Below are 22,720 nucleotides of genomic sequence, written 5' to 3' on the forward strand. Positions count from 1 at the left end.
GCTTTTTCCACCCCTTGGAAGCTGAGTAGCAAGAAAATTAAAAACAGAGACAGGTGCATGTGAGAACTAGTCTATGTGTATATATTTTGCTCCCCTCCCCCGAAGTGCATGCTTGCAAGGTGGAATATGCAACTCCTCCCAGAAGTACACAATTACATTGTGCACTAATATACACATAAGTTGCACATGCATGTCCACACAGTGGAATACTATTATCCTTTGTTCATTTTACAAGGAAGTTCATCAGAGCATGAGGTATGAATAGTGGAGGCTGATCCAAGCTCGACTATGAGAAGTGGAAGTAAAGACATGCTCTTCAAACCAGAGATTATGTTCTACAAATTGGAAATATCATAGATGGACTTGAGCTTTGATGCACCACAGCAAATGCATATTTAGACATACCAATGTGTATGGTTAGATGGGGTGAGTTTTGGCACTGTTCAAAAGGTGAGGTAATGAGAGGAAAAAGGAGTCACAGGTGAACGATGTGGAGTGGGTCTGACAGGTAGATCAATGACAAGGACAGAGTTGGGTGTTGCTATTGTAGTTTCATGGTCACCCACATAGAGACAGGATGGAGGACATTAGTAGAGGTGTAGTTTTGATGCACGTCTATGAGTGTCATTGAGACCAATACAGTTATAGCAGGATTTATAGAGGTATAAATCTGAAGATTGTATCATCATGGCAGGCACTGCTCACTAGAAAGGTGTCAGTGTGATTGTTTGTGATGTTGTAATTATAGCGGGAGGTTGTAGGAGGCAGTAGGATGTGAGCCTCAGAGTATGACTTAAGGCCTTTTACAAGGTTGAAGGTGACGGTGCAAATATTGCGATTTATGCCTGAAGACTGGAGATTGGCGAATAATCTTGCCCTTGTTAAAAAGATGTGAAGTTCACAAACTTGGTTACCAAAAGCCATAGGTATTACTTTGTGGATGAGAGAAACTTTGTAAAATAAATTGTTGCAAAAAAACTGTCTGGCCATGTTTGTGTGTCAGATGAAGAAAAAGAGGACAGCTTTGATACACACAAGTCCAAAACTACAAAAATTAGCAGCTCCCAGGGACTCCGGGTTTGTGGACAGGGTGTTGTGCGTGAGAGTTTTTCTAACACTTGTAGGTAAACATGAGGAAATAGTCTCAGCGATATTGTGACCTGCACCAATGAGTAGTATTTTGTGATGTAAACTTTATTTTATAGTTTTGCTTGCTCACATAAAAGTCATGGATTTAGGAGAATCCGAGATGCAAGGAGTACACAGTCAGCATAGAAAGGTCTACATAATGCAGACATGTTTACAAATGTAATAGGGAGCTCCAACAAGACTGTCACTCTAACACCAGCAAATATATGTTAGTGAGCACTTCATTCAGGGATACCTCAAAAAATATGAATCGTCAAAGAGTAAAACTATCACAGGGCTGATCTGTGGCTTGACATGGAGTAGAGCCATCCATGGATAAGCACTATAATGTAGGGCATATTACCAAGACAGGTGATACAATTATCGCCGCTTTAGCGGCAGAAAACTGCTACTAAAACGGCGATAATGGGCTTGATAATACGCTCTATGGAATTCCAATTGAAGCTCAGGTTGGATGTGCTTCACATTTAACATGTGCTTCAATTGGAATTCCATAGAGCATATTATCAAGCCCATTATCGCCGTTTTAGCAGCAGTTTTCTGCCGCTAAAGCGGTGATAATTTTATCGCTTGTCTTGATAATATGCCCCGTCGTTCTTTACAAAAAAAACTCAACAATGAAATAAGTATATGTGAGGTTTCAAGAAAACAGTAGATTTATCAAGGACTATGCGTCAAGAGTTCAACCACTAACAAACATGTTAAAGAAAAATGTGCCGTTTGTATGGGACAAGAACTGTCAAGACATTTTTCAATGGATCAAGTTACAGTTAGTGAGTGACAGCATTCTTAAACCTTTTGATCCTAATAAGGAATGTGTTGTGACTGTGGATGCTAGTGGTTTTGGTCTTGGAGCTGTACTCACTCAAAAGAATGGCCAGTTAGATAACACCATTGCATATGCTTCGAGAGTGTTGCGTGGGGCAGAGATGAATTTCTCTGTCATTGAGAAAGAGCTTTTGGCTTGCTGGTGGGCGGTCAGGAAGTTCAACCCTTTTCTCTGGGGTAGTCATTTTGTTATACGAACGGACCATAGTCCTTTAGTCTCTATTTTAACTGGAGAAAAGATTAAGGAACATACTCCAAGGATTGCTAGGTTGTCGACAAAGTTACTTCAGTACAATTTTGACATCGTCTATTTACCTGGTATGAAGAATGTCAGGGCAGATTACTTTTCACGTTTTCCTATTGCCGGGAATGATTTTGACTTTGAGAAGGAAGATGATCAGGAGGATTGTTTTGTTGCTGCTTTAGACCTTGAGGGAATGTGTGCTGTAAATGAAGTTGAATGGAGAAGGGAGTTGTTGAAGGATGAAGTACTTGTTCAAGTCGTCAATTATTTGAAATCTGGTTGGCCCAAGGAAAAGAATGTATCTGGGCAATTTCAGACCTTTGTTAAGATTGCCGATGAGCTCACAGTTGAGGATGGTATTCTTCTGCGTTGTGGAAGGCTTATACCTCCTGAGAGTTTGAGGAAACGTCTAATTGATGGTGCACATGAAGGAAATTTAGGGAAAACTTTCACGAAACGTAGGTTGAGGGATGTGTTTTGATGGCCGCAAATGGATGTTTGCGTTGATACCTTGGTTGATAATTGTGTTATTTGCAAGTCCTCCGACAAAAGTCACAAAGTAAGGACACCCCCTTTGAAGCCTATTCCATTCCCGGAGAGAGCGTGGGAGAGGATTGGTGTTGATTTAGTTGGTCCATTCAATCTCTTTCCTTCTTCTTCACGTTTTGCCATCGTTGCCATTGATTATTACTCCAAGTGGCCGGAGATTCGTTTTATTAGCGAACCCTCTTCTGCTAATGTAGTTCCCTTTTTAAAAGATATTTTCCTGAGGGAAGGGTTTCCCTCGGTTGTTATGACGGACAATGGTGTACAGTTCGTTAGTTCAGAATTTGAGTGTTTCTTAAAGCAAGGTGGTGTTACTCACAAGAAGAGTTCTTTCTATCACCCCCAGGCTAATGGCCTTGTTGAGAGGATGAATCGTGTGCTCAACAATTGTGTGCAGTGGGCCATTGCTAGTAAGTGTGTTGTTGAGAAGGCTGTACGTTCCATGTTATGGTTTTATTGCACCACTGCACATTCGTCTACTGGGGTGTCTCCTTTTGAACTTCTAAGAGGGAGGAAACCTTCAACGAAAATCTGTCCTGGTTGGATGTCAAAATGGGTGAAAATGAATGTTATGGATGGCATAGATGGATTTGTGAGGGACAAAATTACTGGAGCACAAGCGAAGCAGAAAGTTTATTTTGATGAAAGAAAAAGAGCTGTTTCTCATAACATATGTGCTGGTGATGTTGTTCGTATCAAAAATCCAGTTCATGTCACCAAGGGAAGAAGCAAATCCTCCGAGCCATTAATTGTTGATAAAGTTTGCGGTAATGCTGTGCGTGTGAATAACAAGAATTGGTGGAACATTTGTAAGATTGTTAAATTCAAAGGTGTGGACGTTGACTCTAATAACTTTTTGTCTAGTTCTTGTTCTGATACCATTAAGGGAAATGGTAGATGTAACGATGTGAACTTTGTGCCAGAACTTCGCAGGAGTTCGAGAGTCTGTAAAATTCCTGCCAGGTTCAGGTAATTCTTTAGTATACGGTTTTCGGTTGTTTTTACCTTGCAATGTTCTTGTGTTTTTCCTTTTCCTATTTTTCTTTACTTGCTCTTCTTTGTTTTCTTTTCATCACATTTTTCCTATTCTCTATTTTCTTTTGGCTTAATTTCCTATTGTTTTGTAAGGAAAGAGGATAATGTAGTATTCTGTGTATTGTGCCTCTCAGGCACTTGTAGAAAGAACCTTGTTCTATGTACATTCTGTGCTCTGTTTTAGAATGTAGGTGAGTTGGCAGTTGACTGCTGCTTCTGCCTGATGTCGCTGTTATTCTCTTGAGCAGAATAAACTCCTGTTTCTACATGAACTTTGTTTACTTCCTTGAACAAATACTACAAAATTCATGGTAAAGGTGCATGCATAAATCCATTTAAGCAAAAAGACAAAGTATATAAAGCTGTAAAGATTAGTGTGGGGGTTCTACAGTGACGAGGCAGAAGGTTTTTTTAAAAACACACTTCTTTGACATGGTGATCACTGGTAGAATCAAGTGCTTTTGTTGCACACTCCTGACAACCTAGCTGAGAAAGAAGTTACATAGAGAATATCGCAGAAGGCAGACCGGAGCCTGCTCTTCTTCATCACGGATGTGCTCATGGTCCTTTGTACCCTGCAGGCTTCCTTTCAACAAGGAGACATCAGAGCCCCACAAAAATCAGCAGACAGCTGCTAGAAGTGCCTGGAGTTCATGTTCGCCTTTAACATGGCTGCAAGGGGGAGGGGGGGCGAGCTCCCAATGCAGAGGCATTAATAAGAACAGTGCGAGTGGTCTGCCAAACAACACAGCAGCCCTGCTATATACTTCTGCCTGCAGGCATTATTTGTGGCAATTCCTTTACATCACGAACAGCACCACTAAAATACAATAAGAGACAAAGATAGAATTTACTTACGGCCAACATACTGCATCTTTAGACAGAGGACATCACCACCAGATTACAGCTCAGAGACACTTTCCACAATGCGGTAATGTGGTGACACACACTCAGCACCATAAATAACATAGGCAATGTCCCATGCATTTTTCGAAGGCCGGTATGGTAAACCCAAAATCCTGCCCTCCATACACATTACTCTCTTTCTCGAGTTGAGCCGGTATACACGGTAAACACCATCTTCAGGGATGGACGCTATGTTCTGTCTTTAACAAGACAAGCCAGACGAAGCACAATGTCTGCAGTTCAACTTATCAGCCCTTTTGCCCCTCGAAGAACGAATCACCCTCTCCGTGCAGCACCTGCTGCAGACTTCTGCCCTGTGGCCAGAAACCGGGCCCTGCACAGGAAAAGCAGCCTGGGCCGTGATGTTTTCATTGTGTATGATAATGAGGTAATGCATGAGGTATCATTAATACCGTCAGTTCACTCGCAGATAACCTACACCAGTCATTGGGTGCAGGTAGCAGCCATGGCACCTTGGTGGGTGCAGTAGTACTCATCAATTGCAGGCTCTACTCTGGCAGCAGTGGCAGGCGCAGATTGCACGTGCAGTTTACACTGCGTGCTGCGCGCTCGACCCACGCCCCTGTGCACAACACTGAAGGCCACAGTGCGTGGACACCGCACAGCAGAGGCACACAGGCAGTGCAGCGTGACGTGCAATAATGTGGCACTGAGGCCACGTGAGCCGAGCCTTCGTCTCCGAGGCCGAGGGGCACATTAACAATGGCATGCAGCAGCTGCTCAGTGCAGGCACGTGCGGGGCACGGGCACAGCAGCAGGCAAATATTAAAACATGCAGAGCCTGTGCGCAGTGCATGTGCCTGCTGTGAAAGTGATTGTTACTTATTGACTGGCTCTAGGCGTAAACTAGTTGGTCCTGTCCCAACCCAGTCCCAGAGTAAGAGGCTCAGAGTGCTGACTGGGCCAAAGTTAAAGTAGTGCTTATTTCCAGCCTAGTGCTAGGGCTCAGTCAAATCCACTGCAAATCAAGCATCACCACTTCCAATCATCTTCAGGAGTCTCATGGGACTCGAACAAGCATCATGACGGTGCCTGAGGGGGAGGAGGATTGAGTACTTTCAGGGGCGGCTCTAGGCTCATGGCGGCCCTGGGCAGGGAGTGTAGGTGTTTTGCAGAGGAACGCAGGCGCGGAGGCCAGTAAAGAGGGGCGGGGTTAGGGTGTTTGGCAGTGGAGCAGAGCCGGAGACCACCAAATCCCTGCCAGGGGCCACCACGCAAATATGTATCCATCTTCAGAGGATTATTATATTAAGGATATATATTGGCGTGGTGGCCCCTGGGGTTTGGTGGCCCTGTGCAGGTGCACAGCTTGCACAAGCCTAAGGCCGCCCCTGGTACTTTGCTCTAATCTGGAAGAGGATCAGAGTGGCCTGCATGCAACTCTCTGATTATGGCATGCAAACACTGAACAAGAACTAAAGGATGCTCCAGGACCTCAGAAAAATAAACCAAATGGTTGTTCACCACCAAGATCGTGTTAGAAATTCCCATTGACTTATGTCATCCATTCTCCTCCACAAAGAGAGCTAGTATCTCTTTGTGTTCCAGTTCCAAGAAAAAACTCTTGTGTGGTGTTTTGCTCTTCCGGGGTGTACAAAGAGCCCCTCATATTTCAACAGGCAACTGAACAAGAATGTAGAAACCCTACAGATACCCTGCAGTTATACTGTAGTGCAGGACATAAAACGTTTACTCTTGGCATCGATAACAGAAGAAGCTTATAAGCAAGACACCATTGCCCTAGTCAACCACCTTGCTGAGAAAAGGTCTCCCCTGAGAAATTAAAGTACTGTCAAAGAAGGTCAAGTACTAGAGGCATCAGATTGAGGAAGGAGCTAGGAAAATGTCCAATCAATGCAAATGAATGAGTCTAAATTGCATTTCCAACCATACCGAAAGAAGTGTGAATGTTCTTGGGCATGGTTGGGTATTGCCAAAAGTTGTTCCCAAATTTCTCAATTGCGGTGAAGACCTTACAAAGGCTCACGAATACTAATGTTGATGACTTGATACAAAATGATGACAAGAGCATGAAAATCTTCCAAAAGCTAAAAGATTTATGCTGCAGTGCACCAGCCCTTGGAATGCCAGATAATGCCAAATAATTTCTGTTCTGACATTAGCGAGATGGCTACCCACTATCTGTGTTGGCACAGCCCCATAGTGAATCAAAGCGCCCAGTTGCTTAGCTGTCAGCTATCCTTGATCCAGTGGCTCAAGACCAGATATACTGGATGTACCCGTTACTGAATCTTTACTACACCTTTTTTGAGGGACAGACATGGAACTTTAGGAGCAGCCTACACTGTCTGAACTTTACGTGGAGTTGTGGAAGCCTCCTACCTGTGCTATGTAACCTCTTCACCCAAGCTTGTTGCACATTTGATAGGTCAAGAGCCACCATATACACTGACAACATTAAGGATTCGGTGTTGTGGACAACTTTGGGAAATTGTGGTCCTAGAAAAAGTGGTTGACCTCATCTAGCTCGCCCACTAAGACCAGTGTGTACATCATAAACTGGTGAATACACTTAAGCTGCAGAGAGACATAACAGTGGTGAAATGTGCTAGAAACATGAGTGGCAACGATTCTGTTTCAAGAGACAAGAGCTAAACAGATTAAATTACTTGCTCCTGTGCTCTTGAGTTCAGCACATTCCACTTAAACAAGCCATGTAGTGCTGAGGGAGAGGCCATTTCGAACATATTGTTGAACACAGTGCAGATCTCCAATTGAGTGAGGGAAAACAGCATGAAGCCCCTGAAATTGAGACAAGCCAATGGGAAAATGCCTGCTGCAGAAAAGATGCTAGTGACATTGGAGTGTCCAGTGATGGAAGACCTCTATTGCCCAATTCCATGTTGCCCAACATTTTAAGACACATGCATGGCCCTACTCATGTTGGTTGAGAGGAAATGGTGATGACTTTCAGGTGGTACTGGTATAACCCCTACTTCTGACACATTATTGAAATTTTGTGCCAGAGGTGCATAACCTGCCAAAGGCAAAATGTATGCAAAAACAACAACTGATGGACAGAATGCCGAAAAATGTCCTACATTCACCCCAGTACAGAGATCTTTTTGCTCACCATGCCATTCCAGTTTGAACCTAGCCATATGGAAATCAGTCTTGACCCTGTGCCCAATGGCAACAGTCCAGCCTGAACTGCCAGGCCAGGTCCTCCCTGGACTGGAATCAAGCATCCTAGGACCGGTTTTGGGATTTCATCCCTCTTCAGCCAGGATAGCTTAACTCCAGTGGCATGGAGAGCAGGGGACCCACGTCTGGGTATACCTGTCCCACTCGGTGTGCCAAATGCAAAAACAACAATTGATGGGCAGAATGCAGAACAATGTCATACATTCAACCCAGTACAGAGATCTGGGCCTAAATCCATCGTTTTTTTGCTCACCATGCCATTCCAGTTTCAACCTAGCCATATGCAAATCAGTCTTGACCCAGTGCCCAATGGGAACAGTCCAGCCCAAAATGCCAGGCCAGGTCCTCCCTGGCCTGGAAACAAGCATCCTAGGACTGGTTTCAGGGTTTACCCCTCTTCAGCCAGGATAGCTTGACTCCAGTGGAATAGAGAGCACAGGACCCACGTCTGGGAATAACCGTCCCTATTGGAGTGACAAATGCAAAAACAACAATTGATGGACAGAATGCAGAACAATGTCATATATTCACCTCAGTACAGAGATCTGGGCCTAAATCCATATTTCTTTTGCTCACCATGCCATTCCAGTTTAAACCTAGCCACATGAAAATCAGTCGGGAGGACCTGGCTCAGCAGTTCAGTCTGGACTGTTCCCATGAGGCACAGGGTCAAGATTGATTTGCATATGGCTGGGTCCAAACTGTTGTAACGTAGTGGGCAAAAGAACAATGGATTTAACCCCGATCTTTTGACTGGGGGAGAATGTTTGAAACATTCAGCATTCCGTCCATCATTTGTTGCAATTACACTTTTCATCCTAAGTGGGACGGGTATGCCCAGACGTGGGTCCCTTGCTCACTGTGCCACTGGATTCAAGCTAGCCTGGCTGATGAAGGCTGACATACCCTGAAACCGGTTGCAGGATGATTGTTTCCGGTCCTGGGAGGACGTGGCTTGGCAATTTGGTCTGGACTGTTCCCATGAGGCACAGGATCAAGACTGATTTGCATATGGCTGGGTCCAAACTGGGGTGGCGTAGTGGGCAAAAGAACAATGGATTTAACCCTGATCTTTCGCCTGGGGGAGAATGTTTGAATCATTCAGCATTCCGTCCATCATTTGTTGCAGTTACACAAAGGCAAAATGTAGGCAAGGAAGTTCATGTGCCTGTGAGACACATGGGGAAATGAGATGGCCATTCAGACATCTCCAGATTGACTTTGTAGAAATGCTCCTATGTAATCAGTTAAGGTACATTTTAGTCTATGTATGTTTATTCTCTAGCTGGGTTGAGGCTTATCCCACTAGAGATGTACAATTATGACAGTTGGCAAACTACTGCTACAGTAATTGATCCAGTGATTTGGAATGCTGGTTCACCTCGAATCAGATCAAGGAAATAATTTCAAGAATGTTGGGGGCACATATTGCGTTCCTGCCTGAAACCCATCTATTGGCTGCAGAAGCCCAGAAACTCAATAAGAAGTGGCAGGGACAATTATATTCCTCCACCTTCCTCCTATACCAGAGGGGTGTCCAAATAGGTGGCCCCGGGTGTCCCATTTCAGTTGAGAGGGCAGGTGGCTGACATGGCTGGCAGGCATGGAATCCCAAATGGACAAGAGTTCTGCATGCTTAATGTATACAGCCCTAATACAGAGTTCTTCAGGGCTTTAGAAATTAAGGGGTCATTACGATGGCGGGTGCACTGCCATCGTGCGGCCATTCTCCGCCCGCCAGATAAGGAAGGCGGGAGGTGTGCTGGTGGACGGAAAGTCTGTCCCCCACGGGTCCGTTATGATTGCCTGTTGGACCCTTAAAGCGTACCCAGAATGGTGTCGGTGCCTAGCAAGCACCATCTGCCACATTAGGATGATGCATTCCCACCAGCTTTGAATGGCAGATGCACCGCAATTCAAAGGCTGGCAGGGATGTACTTTGGGGGACCTTTGCCGGCCCCCCCTTGTGCAGGGGCAATGTAATTGTGCACTTGGAGGGCACCTATGGTGCCCCCCTACAGTACCCTGCGCCAGGTGGCAGGCACTGCGTGGTGCCTGCCATGCAGTGCAGGGAAATTCACAACATGAGTTTTTGCCATTGCGGCGGGTGCTGCAGCCAGCAACGCCCGCCGCAATGGTAAACATGCACAATGCAACCGACACAGTTGAGGTTGCATTGTAATTGCATGTGCACGACCGGCGCCATATGGCCGGCCGGTCCTGATTCCCGGGACGATGGCGGATGACTAAAGTCTGCCCGCCATCGTAATGAGCCCCTAAGTTACTATCCATTTTTGGTGTGCCTACTATTTGGGCGGGGGATTTCAAATTTGTGTTAGACAGGCATCTAGACGGCCACCCACCCCAGATGGGTACAAAACCTCATTTGGAGGGTAGAGTACGCCAGACCATGACTAGACTTCAATTTGTGGACATATGGAGGGAATCTCATCCTACTGTGAGAGAGTATTCTTGTTATTCACGCACACACTGGGCATATAGTAGGTTGGATCGGTTCCTCCTTACTACTGAAGAGACTTTTAATGTTTGGCTTCTGCCTATCAGGTGAGGTTCCTATCAATCAATCAATAACATCTTTCTTGGATCTATTAAATACAGACCATAAAAGCACAATTTTAAAACATTGAAGTCCATAGAAAACACCAATTCACTACAATGTGAGTCCCAATATTACTAAAATTATACAAAGATTACATAAAAAAGTAATTATTTAAAAGTTAAAAAGTTTTAAAATATTGACTAGGAAAGGACAACCCTTGGTCTTATATATATTTTGACGCGCAAGCATATACATAAGGTTACATATTCTCCATATTTTAATATTCAATAATAATGAACCCTTAATCCAACTGTTGATCTTTCATCTTTCTCCTTTTTAAGCAGGCCCAAAGGAATGTAGCTACTGAGAAATAGACAAATGGATAAGGCACAGATTTTTAAAGATAAAGTGCCACCTTGCACTGTCTAAAGTATGGCGCCTTAGGATAGGTAGAATAAACGCTTCTCTTTCCTTCTTGTGTAGACCACAAAACAAGACAAGGTTAAGGTCAGATTGGGAAGAGTGATTATCACATGGACACAGGCTCAATTCAGAATGTTTGAACCTTCTCTCAGGATATCCTAACATCAGTGGTAGAAGGTTCAAACAAAATCTCAGTAAAATATATCTGTGCTGTGCCATTGAGATTCGTGCAAGGTAAAAGTAAACGCCCTCAGGCCTAGCCGGGATCTGATGGTAGGCGAGCACGGCCTGCTTAGTATGCTTTCTTTGCCTGCATACGTAGTGGTCCCTTAGCAGAAAGACGTCACTCAGCTTCTTTTTTTAGATACTCCTGAACACATTTTGGTCCTTGAATAGTTCACCTAACCCAATTGCAATGAGTTCTGACTCTACATAACTCAGCCATCTGATCTTGTTCTAATGATCCAGTTTTTGTCAATTTTTAATAATGGAATGAGTTAAGTTTTCTGAATCCCTGCGCCATACGGAGAACCACTATAATATAGCTGCTAATCTGATAGTATCTACGATGTATGGGTAGCCCCAATTCCAGATGTAAAATATGGTTAGAGTAGGAACACGGAAGGGACACTACAGGCCTGAAAAATCAATCTTCAAGTATTCGATAGGTGCCATTCCCCAAACCAATACCCCATATGTGACTGCTGGCTTTGTCTTGGCCTGATATATATTTTTTTTTATTGGGTCAAAGGGCCTATTGTTTTGCAAAGGGTCTTGATGGCTATCAGCCTCCTCTCCATTCCTAAAGCTCGTTCCCCCAGGTTTGATTTTTGTCAAATAAGACCCCCAGATATGGGAAGGACTCTACAACTTCTATTTCCCGGGAGTCCGTGTGAAAAAGTGGGGTTTATCATTTTTGTCGGTCCCTGCTATAATAAAAAAAGATTTACTTTCATTGACTATCAAGTCCAATGAGGTCATAAAGTACGTACGTCGTGATCAGTCGCTGCAGTGCTATCCCCGTTCTTGCAATCAGGACAGCCTCATTGGCGTAGGCTAGAATTGGCAGGCGGTGTGTGTCAAATACAGGGACATCCGCGTTTGTGTAGATGGAAAAAAGGAACGGGGCGAGGACACATCCCTGCCTAACTCCACTTGCAATTTTAAAGGGAAGGGTGCATTCCCCATTTTTCTCATGTCAGATGCAAGCGGTGGCATTGGCATATAGTTGGCTGATTAATGGTGGCTCCATTCCCATCGTCTCCATTATATACCAGAGCTTAGGGTGGCTCACACAATCAAATGTGGCTGACAAGTCCATAATGGCCATGTAAATTTTAACACCCTTCGCTTTGGTATATGTGTCTATCGTTAACAATAGATTCAGGCACTGATCTACAGTGCCCTTCCCCCTTTGGAGCCCATATTGCGCCGATAACACTATGCTTCCAGGAAGTCAACTAAGGCTATGCTATTAAAAACATTACTTAGCAGTGGGGCCCACAGGAAAGAGATCTATTGGCAACCCTTCCGGGCCTGGTGCCTTCCCAGAAGAACAAGCCATCATCCCTTTTCTTACTTCTGTAAGTGAGAAGGACAAGTTTCTCTGGTAATTACAATCTATAAAATAGGGTAATAACACAAGGGAAATGTTGGAGGCGAAGATGTTTTCAAAGTGTGCGACCCACGCTTCTTCACCTACATGAGGGGCATGTCAGCAAGGGCCGGCGATAATTATTGCTCAGCGAGCTTAGCGGGAGGATAATTATCACTGCCTAACGCCGGATTTTATCGCTGAGATAGCGTGCTATCAGCAACGCTTATCTCAACAGCGATAAAATCCCAGGTGCAAGCTGCCAAATGGGCAATTATCACTGGAAATCCTAAGATAATCGCACAACGTTTGGCGATAGTTTGATGATAGGGCAGGGCAGACTCAGCCATGATATCCACCTTCCATTGGATATCATGGCTAAGTCGGACTGAAAGCAGGCGTAAGGAAAGTAGGGATAACCGAGGTTAGCACTACTTTTCTTATTGCTATGCATGTTAGCGTGGAGCTTGATAATTGGAGAAATGACAGTTAGCAACATTTCTCACGTTCTTTTGGGGAGAAAGGCCCACTTTGCATCTCATTAGAGATGCAAAGCTGTGCGTTAAGGAAAGGGCGCTAAGGCAAGGATTTATCCCCCGATACCATGACCTTGCTGATAAAGCGATAACATTATTGCTGGTTTTCGGCCAAAAACGGATGCTAAAGCGGCAATAATTTTATTGCGGCGCCTTGATGATATTCCCCTACGTGTCCACTGTCGGAGCCCTTTTGTTTTTAAAGCACGGCGCGTTAATTACTTTCCAGGAGTCCCTGCTCTTCCCTGTCCTGACTGCCTGTTCAAGTACATACCAGAACTCCTCCTTTATATCTCTTTCTCTTTCCCTTCATGCTATTTTGTAATTTTTATGCTGTGCTCTTATATGTACTGCTTTTCTTGGGTAGGTTTTTAGGGCATGTTGAAAGCTTTCTTGGATTTAGAGCAGGGGGAGTCAAACCAGCGGCTTGAAGTAGAGCTAGGCGCTGATTTGTGACAGGGCAGGGCGATTTTTACTTTCCCTAAAAGATCTATTAAATGTAATACTAGTAAAGATGGAGAAATATCTTGCTCCAAGCAATTAAAAATATTATCCTGTACATTCCTTATGATCCCGGGACCTATTTCCGCTTCTCACTTTGGGCCCATTTTAATTGGAATCCGTTTTTTTTCTTGACGGGTTTGGCTTTTCTAGTGTTAATGTGGCTCTGTAGTTATTCTAGTAGCGAATATGGCATGATCGCTAAAGGCCGTAACAAGGTTATGTACATGAGTCACCTTATTACTAAAGAGGGTACTCACTAAGCTTAAATCAATGGTGGATTCATACTCATTTCGTCTGAAGGTTTCCCTACCTGGCCAGAGATCACGTTGGTAGCTATTACCATATTTCTGGTGTATAGCATTGTTAGAATTGGGGGTCTCTGGTTGGTGCAAGTATGCACTTGTGACAAGCAGGGACCCTCTCCTCTAAGTCAGTGCGAAGGATGACCCCTTAGAATTACCCTTGCTCACCCTCTAGGTGCGTGGCGTGAGCAGCCAAGGCTATTCTTCAGACGTTGTGGAGTTAAGCAGTTGTAATCACACACACAGTAAAATATACCAATCCCCCCCACAAATGGACACCAGGCTGTAAATATATGTAAAAATACTTTCTCTTTATGTAAAAATATATATATATATACACAGGTATGACTTATCACAAGACCAATAACGTTTTTGTTGGGCCACTCCTGTGGCCTGGTCGCCCCCACGCTCCTCCTCAACTTTGCCTGCCTGCCTGCCTGCCTTCGCCCGGGCGACCCAGCCGCCGCTGAGCCGCCCGCCCGCCCGCAACAGAGCACCAGAGTTTCCCGCCGCTGCCTCCCTGCTGCCCCGCCCCCGACAGCCCATTGGCCGACCCGCCGCCGACCCTTCTCCCGGCTGCCCTCTTAAGGGAGCCGCGTCCACCCCTCGGGAGCGACCACTGTGCCACTCCTGTGGCCTGGTCGCCCCCACGCTCTTCCTGCTGCCTCAACTTTGCCTGCCTGCCTGCCTGCCTTCGCCCGGGCGACCCAGCCGCCGCTGAGCCGCCCACCCGCCCGCACCAGAGCACCAGAGTTTCCCGCCGCTGCCTCCCTGCGGCCCGCCCCCCCGACAGCCCATTGGTCGACCCGCTGCCGACCCTCCTCCCGGCTGCCCTCTTAAGGGAGCCGCGTCCACCCCTCGGGAGCGACCACTGTGCCACTCCTGTGGCCTGGTCGCCCCCACTCTCCTCCTGCTGCCTCAACTTTGCCTGCCTGCCTGCCTTCGCCCGGGCGACCCACCCGCCGCTGAGCCGCCCGCCCGCCCGCACCAGAGCACCAGAGTTTCCCGCCGCTGCCTCCCTGTGGCCCCGCCCCCGACAGCCCATTGGCCGACCCGCCGCTGACCCTCCTCCCGGCTGCCCTCTTATGTCACCCCCGCGCACGCGCAGCGTTCACACGCAGCGGGTGCGCCGATTGTGCGCCGAGGGTGCACCAAAGGCAAGCCCGTCTGCTCCCGTCCGCGCCTGGACCGCGCCCAGCGCCAGGACCCCTGGCCCCCGCCGATGCAAGACCTCCCGAAGGACCTACGACGCCGCCACTCTCAACGCACTCAATGCCGGCCGAAACCCTGCCTGCTACCGAGCAACCCCGAGACGCACCCCCGGACCCTTCACCTGCCAAGCCTGCCGATTCACCTGCTACCGGACCTGCACCACCCCCGCCAAGACGAGCACCAGCAGCAACCACCTGAAGTGCATCCTGCTCAACACCCGCTCCGTCCACAGGCACGCCGTGGAACTCTGGGACCTGCTCGACGCGACAGCACCGGACGTCGCCTTCCTCACCGAAACCTGGATGAACGCCTCCTCAGCGCCCAACATCGCCATAGCCATCCCGGACGGATACAAGATCACCCGGAAGGACCGCGTCAACCAGACGGGAGGGGGCATCGCCATCGTACACAAGAACACCATCCGCATCTCGACTAACTCCGATGAAACCTTTACCGCCGCCGAACACCTGCACTTCCAGATACACACTGACCCCAAGACCACCCTCCGAGGCACCCTCATCTACCGACCACCGGGACCACGCACGCAATTCAGCGAAGACATCGCAGACTTCATCAGCCCGCACGCCCTTCCCTCCACCGACTACATCCTCCTAGGGGACCTCAACTTCCACCTGGAGAACAACAATGACCGAAACACCACCACCCTGCTGGACAACCTCGCCAACCTCGGACTCAAGCAACTGGTGAACACCCCCACCCACTACGCCGGACACACGCTTGACCCCGTCTTCTCATCCAGCAAGCACATCTCCTTCAGCCACGCCACCGGACTCCATTGAACCGACCACAGCTGCGTTCACTTCAGCTTCAGAAGAACTACGACCCACCACCACCCGCAACAGGTTCCCCGCCGAAGCTGGAGCAAGATCACTGCCGAACAGCTCACCGCCTCCCTCAACCAGAACACTCCCACCAGCACAACGGACCCCAACGAAGCAGCACGCAATCTCACCAAGTGGCTGACCGCCTGCGCCGATGACCTCGCACCTCTAAGGAAACCTCCCAGCAGACCCGGCAGCAAGAAAACCCCCTGGTTCACCGACGCACTCAAGGAATCCAAGAAGAACTGCCGCACCCTCGAGAAAGCCTGGCGGCTCGACCAGACCACAGACAACAGGACCGCCCTCAAGCACGCCACCCGCAAACACCACCAGCTGATCCGTGCAACAAAGAAGACGGCACTCAAAGAACGACTGGACAACAACGCCCACGACAGCAAGGAACTCTTCAGCATCGTCAAAGAGTTCTCCAACCCCAGCGCCAGAATTAACGACATCACTACCTCGCAAGACCTCTGCAACTCACTCGCCTCGTTCTTCCACCGCAAGATCGCCGACATACACAACAGCTTCGACACACAGACCACGCACCCTACCACCGAACCGACGCCCGCCACCACCACCCTCTGCAACTGGACCCCGATCAGCACCGAAGACACCACCCGCACGATGAACTCCATCCACTCCGGATCACCAACCGACCCATGCCCACACTACGTCTTCAACAAAGCCGACGCCATCATCGCACCCCATCTCCGAGACATCATCAACTCCTCCTTCCACACCGCCACCTTCCCGGAGAGCTGGAAGCACGCCGAGCTGACCGCCCTCCTGAAGAAACCAACGGCGGACCCCACCGACCTCAAGAACTACCGTCCCATCTCGCTCCTTCCTTTTCCGGCCAAAGTCATCGAGAAGACCGTCAACAGACAGCTTGCCACCTTCCTCGAGACAAACGGATCCCTCGACCCCTCGCAGTCCGGGTTCCAGGCCAACCACAGCACCGAGACCGCCCTCATCACAGCCACCGACGACATCAGAACCCTGATCGACAACAGGGAAACAGCGGCCCTCATTCTCTTGGACCTCTCTGCGGCATTCAACACTGTCTGCCACCGCACCCTAGTGAAGCACCTCAGCAACATCGGAATCCGAGAGAAAGCACTGGAGTGGATCATCTCGTTCCTCGCCGGAAGGACCCAGAGAGTCTTCAGATCCGAGGCCACCGAAGTCATCTGCGCCGTACCACAAGGATCTTCACTCAGTCCTACCCTCTTCAACATCTACATGAGTCCCCTAGCAGCCATCGCATGCCAACACAACCTCAACATCATCTCCTACGCTGACGACACCCAGCTGATCCTCTCCCTCACCAACGACCCCACCACCGCCAGAGCCAACCTACACGAAGGGATGAAAGACGTCGCCGACTGGATGAAGAACAGCCGCCTTAAACTGAACTTAGACAAGACGGAAGTCCTCATCCTGGGATCATCACCCTCCGCCTGGGATGACTCCTGGTGGCCCTGGGCACCGCTCCCAAACCAACGGACCACGCACGCAGCCTAGGCTTCATCCTGGACTCCTCCCTGCCGATGACCAGACAAGTCAACGCCGTGTCATCCTCATGCTTCAACACCCTGCGCATGCTCCGCAAGATCTTCAGATGGATCCCCACTGAAACCAGGAAGACCGTCACCCAGGCACTCGTCACCAGCCGAATGGACTACGGGAACACCCTCTACGCCGGAACCACAGTCAAACTTCAAAAAAGACTCCAACGCATCCAGAACGCCTCCGCGCGACTCATCCTGGACATCCCCCGACACAGCCACATCACCGGACACCTGAGAGACCTGCACTGGCTCCCCGTCAGCAAGAGAATCACGTTCAGACTCCTCATCCACGCACACAAGGCTCTCCATGACCTGGGCCCCAAGTACCTCAACGACCGCCTGACCTTCTACATGCCCACCCGCCAGCTACGATCGACCAGCCATGCCCTCGCCACCGTGCCACGCATCCGCAGAACCACCGCCGGAGGAAGATCCTTCTCCTACCTGGCAGCCAAGACTTGGAACTCCCGCCCCACCCATCTACGGCGAACCTAAAACCATCTCTCCTTCAGGAAGCAGCTCAAGACCTGGCAGTTCGGGCAGTAACTTACCCCTCTCCCCCAGCGTCTTGAGACCCTCCCAGGTGAGTAGCGCGCTTTACAAATGCCGTGATTGATTGATTGATTGACAGGTTGTAAATAGGCAAGCTTTTCTTCTGTTACAGTTCAAATATGGGTTTCTTTCTAATTCACCTCCAAAACAGTACTCTGTTCCAGTTACTGAGTGATACTCCACTCAACAGTTTCCTTTTTCACTCTTTCAGGGGCTCACGGTCAGTCTTTGGCCATCTGAGCGCTTCGCAGCGCTTCCGTGCATTCAGCACGGGAGAAAACGGAACACCCTATCACGGCTCACGCATCTGGCGTGAGCACTCCTACGCGGCGTACACTTCGCCAGGAAGAAGAGGAGCGTGCCGCTGCGAGTCTCGGCCGTGAGGCGCCCAGGTCCCTTCTGATCAGGGAAGTGCCCCGGTCGCTCTCTCACCTGCAGTGCGCTACTAGCAGAGAGGCAGGTGACGGGGAAGGCCGGCGCACTAGGTGGGAGCGCTCAGTTGTACTGACAGTTCAGCAGAGGCAGAAACGGCTGGTGCGAGAAAGGGGAAATAAAACGTTGCGGGCCCCTAGCCCGGTGTGGATCTCAGGTAGGCTTCTTTCCTTTCGGGGTTTTGGGCCGAGTCGGTCACGAACAGCATGACTCGGTCCGGTCAGCACAAAGGGATCTCTTCTTGTAGTGGAGGATCTCCGGGAGGCAAGGCGCGGCACGGGAGCCCTCAGTACAGACGGTACAGAGGGGGGGCTCCCTTCACTGTGCGGCGCGTCCTCTCCTGGGGGGGACAGCAAAAAGCGGGGCGGCCGGGTGCAATCACATGCACGGGCGGCCGACCAGGCTGCAGGCTGCTCGCGTCCCCGGGATTCCGGCGGGAGGGGCTGAAGTCACACTCAAGCGCTCCGTGAAGCAGGCGGGGGTAAAGGAGCGGCCGGCCTTAGCCCTGGGGCAGAGAGCGACTCCGAGTGGAGCGAGGCTGTCAAGGACAAGAGGGCAGGCTGGCTCCCGGGTACCACGGCCCTAGGAAGGGGGCGAGAGAGGGCAAACTTCACCTCCGGTGGGAGGAAATACTCGGCCTCAGACAGGAGACGAGCCAAAGCACAGGAGAACCACTGGTCCCGGGGTTCAGTTCAGGGGGCAAGCTCAATCAAGCCCTTGGAGAAAGTTTCAAAGCACAAGTCTACAAAGTTTTCTCAAAGTCTTTTCCTCTCCTTCCTCAGCAAGGCAAGCAGCAGGCCAGTCCTTCCAGCGTCTTCTTCTCCTTCTAGTTGGGCAGAGGTTCTTTGTGTGAAACAGGATTCTGATTTACAAGGAGCAGGGCTCCTACTTTTATACACCATTTTCGTTGTTCTTACAGGCCAGGGGGGCCTCTGCATAACTTCATTCAGTCTCTGAGCACCATGTTGGGTGTAATCTGGCTTCTGCTTTCAGTGTGAGGGGCAGGCACATCAGACGCTCCACAGGAGGTGGAGCCAGCATTGTGTGGACAGGGGCAGCCAGGAGTACCTTGTTGACAGAGCTTCGCCCTTCCTGGGCCAGGTGCCGGCTGAGTCATCAGTCGCTCCCCAAGGGGCGGAGCCAGCATTGTGGTGGCAGAGCACAGACCCATTAAGAGTCCAGGGGCACTCCTACCTCCCACTAAGGTGTAATCCTTGCATTCACCACCAGTCATCCCCCAGCCCTGTCAGATACACATCCTAGCAGAGGCGGGCTGAAATGGTTAGGCAAGCAAATGCTAGCTTTCTAAAAGTAGCATTTGCAAACACAGGATATTAAAATAACCTTTACTAAAATATGTATTTTATTATTCTGAGTTCAGGCATACTAAACTTGACTTCCTACCATGTTCCCTGAGCCTTCTGGGATTATAGGGTGTAATAATTCCAGTAGCCCATCTTGGCCTAAGAGAACAGGTAGCCTTACAATAGAGAAAAACGAATTTGGCTGTAATTCACTATTAGGACATGCCACACACATCAGGGCTTGTCCTACCTTACACTTACAATGCACCCTGCCCGAGGGCCTACCATAGGGGTGACTAATATGACGTTAAGGGAAGGTTTAGAGGCTGGCAAGTGTGTGCACTTGCCCAGCCAGCATGACAGTACCAGACTGCACGCAGGTTCTGCAATGGCAGACCCTAGTCACATTTTAACAGGCTGCTTCTGTGGGCGGTGCAACCAGCGCTGCAGGCCCACTAGCAGCATTGGCATTTACAAGCCCTGGCACTCCTGGTGGACTTTACTGGGGACTGACAGTAAATCCAATGAAGCAATCATGGAAATCAATCACATATACACTTTACATAGGGAGCACTTGCATTACGGCACGGATTGGCCGTGGCGCAGTGCCCTGAGCGGCGGACACCAGCAAAAACATCTGAGGCACATTAGCAAAAAGTGGAAGGGAAACTCACGCCAAGGTGCCAGGTCTAAAAAGCATCCTATTTAGGCTACTGCTATTTTGAATATAGGCAAAATTGCATGATTGCATTACCCTGCAAATCTTCAGGGCCGCAAACATGATCTTCAGTGTGTTTGAAAAGGTGTATATTAAAATCAAGAAAGAAAGGGAGGTCCACTACAAAATCCAATGAGGGACAGGGGAGAAAGATGTCCAAAAACAGCCAAGTCCCTGCCACAAGGTTAGATGCTTAACATCTGTTTAGCAAAGCGGAATCACAATTATCAAAGCTCAGATAGGAACACTATTTCCACAGTATCAAAGTACATGATATCTACAAAAACATTTAGAATAATTTTTACAAAAAATCATTCAGGTGCAAACTTATTACTAAAACAACATGATTTATTAAATACCATACATTGTGATCTATAATTTCATAAAAAACAATGACATAAAAACACATGTTAAAATAACATTTCTTTTGTAGTGGGTACAGAAAATTTGAGAAACAGTTGTCGACGCAGCGTTTCGGTTTTTTGAGAGTAAAACATCTTCTTCAGGACAATTCTCAAAAGTAACTTTCAAGGGTTACACAATAGAATTCAAATTTTCACTTTTGATTCTTTGATCATGGGATCCCAACCATGCTTTATGGGTAGCAATCTTCGCTTCTATAGAGTCAACCTCGGGTCATCAATTTTGCAAGGTGTAATCATTTTTTTTTTTTACTTTTGAGAATTATATTAAAATCTGTATATTCAAATCACCCACCCAAATGATATTAGTCGGTCCAGATTTATTAGTCTTAGAGAACATGTATATCTCTCTGTCGAACTCGGCTAACATTAGATGTATGTTCCCCCCAGATTGGTTATTATAGTAGTTAATTAGCAGGCAATCACCTTCAGGAGATGGAAGTGGGTAACCGGACATTTAACCTGTCTTACTTTTAATGGGAGGGTATTAGAAGTGTTTAGAGTCCCCCCTATGCTCTACCTGACACTGATGGTATTGACGGTGTCTGAAATGAGCGGTAACCTTTAACAAAGACAGGGGGGCAGATTTACAAGAAAGTGACTCAGTGCATTCCTCAAGCCATTTGGCTGCGACGCACTGAGTGACTTTCAAAGCACAGGGATGCAACATATTTACAACAATAGGTTGCATCTCTGTACTTCCCCCTGTGCTGGTGCACAAACTGCTGCCATGCACTAGTACAGGCACCCTTAATCCATGATGCAAGTATGTCTGCGTGGTGGGTTCCCTTCCTGCACAAAAGCAATCTGAAATGCCATTTTTCATCTTCTATGTGTGCTGCATTAGCACACATAGAAGTTGAAAAACGTCATTGTTTCAATGATTGTTTATGTGCTGAGAAAAACCAATCATTAGAGGTGATTTCCTCTTTCTATGCGTGCTGCAAAATGCAGCACGCTTAGAAAGAGGAAAGGAAAATGAGGAGCAATTAATATGTTTCTCCTCATTGCGCCTGGGGAGGCCTAGCATTCACACCTATTTCCAGATTTACGATTCCTTGTAAATATGGAAATGTGTGTGGTTCCATGGGTGGTGCGTGGGAACACCCACAGCAACACCCATGAAACACCCCTTTCACGCAAAGTGCTGGGTGCAAAGGGGTCATATTTACAAGGGGAGAAAAAGCCTTTTCTTGTAAATATGAAACAGTAAAATGTGCCACCAGTATGACACAAGGGGGGGGCAAGCGCCCCTCCTTGCCCCCCCCCTGCGGACGCACAGCCTCTTCCGGGCTCCGACAGACGTGGACAAGTTTGCCCTTGGCCCTGACTTTGACGCGGTGCGCGCCGTGCCACGGTGCTGCGTGTGCTGTTTGATGTGCACTGCGGGTGCAAAGGCTCCTGGTCTTAGAAGTCCCGGAGCTGGAGAAAACACAGCCTGGGATCGGGCGTTGGTGGCTACACTGGCCGCGATGCAGCATGCGCTTTTGATCTGAGCTGCGGGTGCAAAGGTTCCTGGTCTTAGAAGTCCCTGTGCAGGAGAAAACACTGCCCAGTTCCTATCCGACCCTGCCCCCTTGTTACTGGAAGGTGGTGTAATGGGACACAAGCCCAATATCCCATTATGGAGGTTTAGACCCAAAGCCCTAGAAGACCCAGAATACACTGTTGATATGGAAGAGCCCCTCCAAGGCTTCTTTGCTACTAATTGAATACGATCCTCACTCGTGGTGTGGAATGGGGCTAGCTGAAAATAGTTATCAGATTTATGACATTAGGAATAGAGTTGGGAGACAATGAGGAGAACCATGCGAGGCTGCAGAGACAGGCCCTGCCGCCCTGGGAGGGGAA

This window comes from Lissotriton helveticus, chromosome 4_1 (genome assembly GCF_964261635.1).
Source record: "Lissotriton helveticus chromosome 4_1, aLisHel1.1, whole genome shotgun sequence".
Lineage (NCBI taxonomy): Eukaryota > Metazoa > Chordata > Amphibia > Caudata > Salamandridae > Lissotriton > Lissotriton helveticus.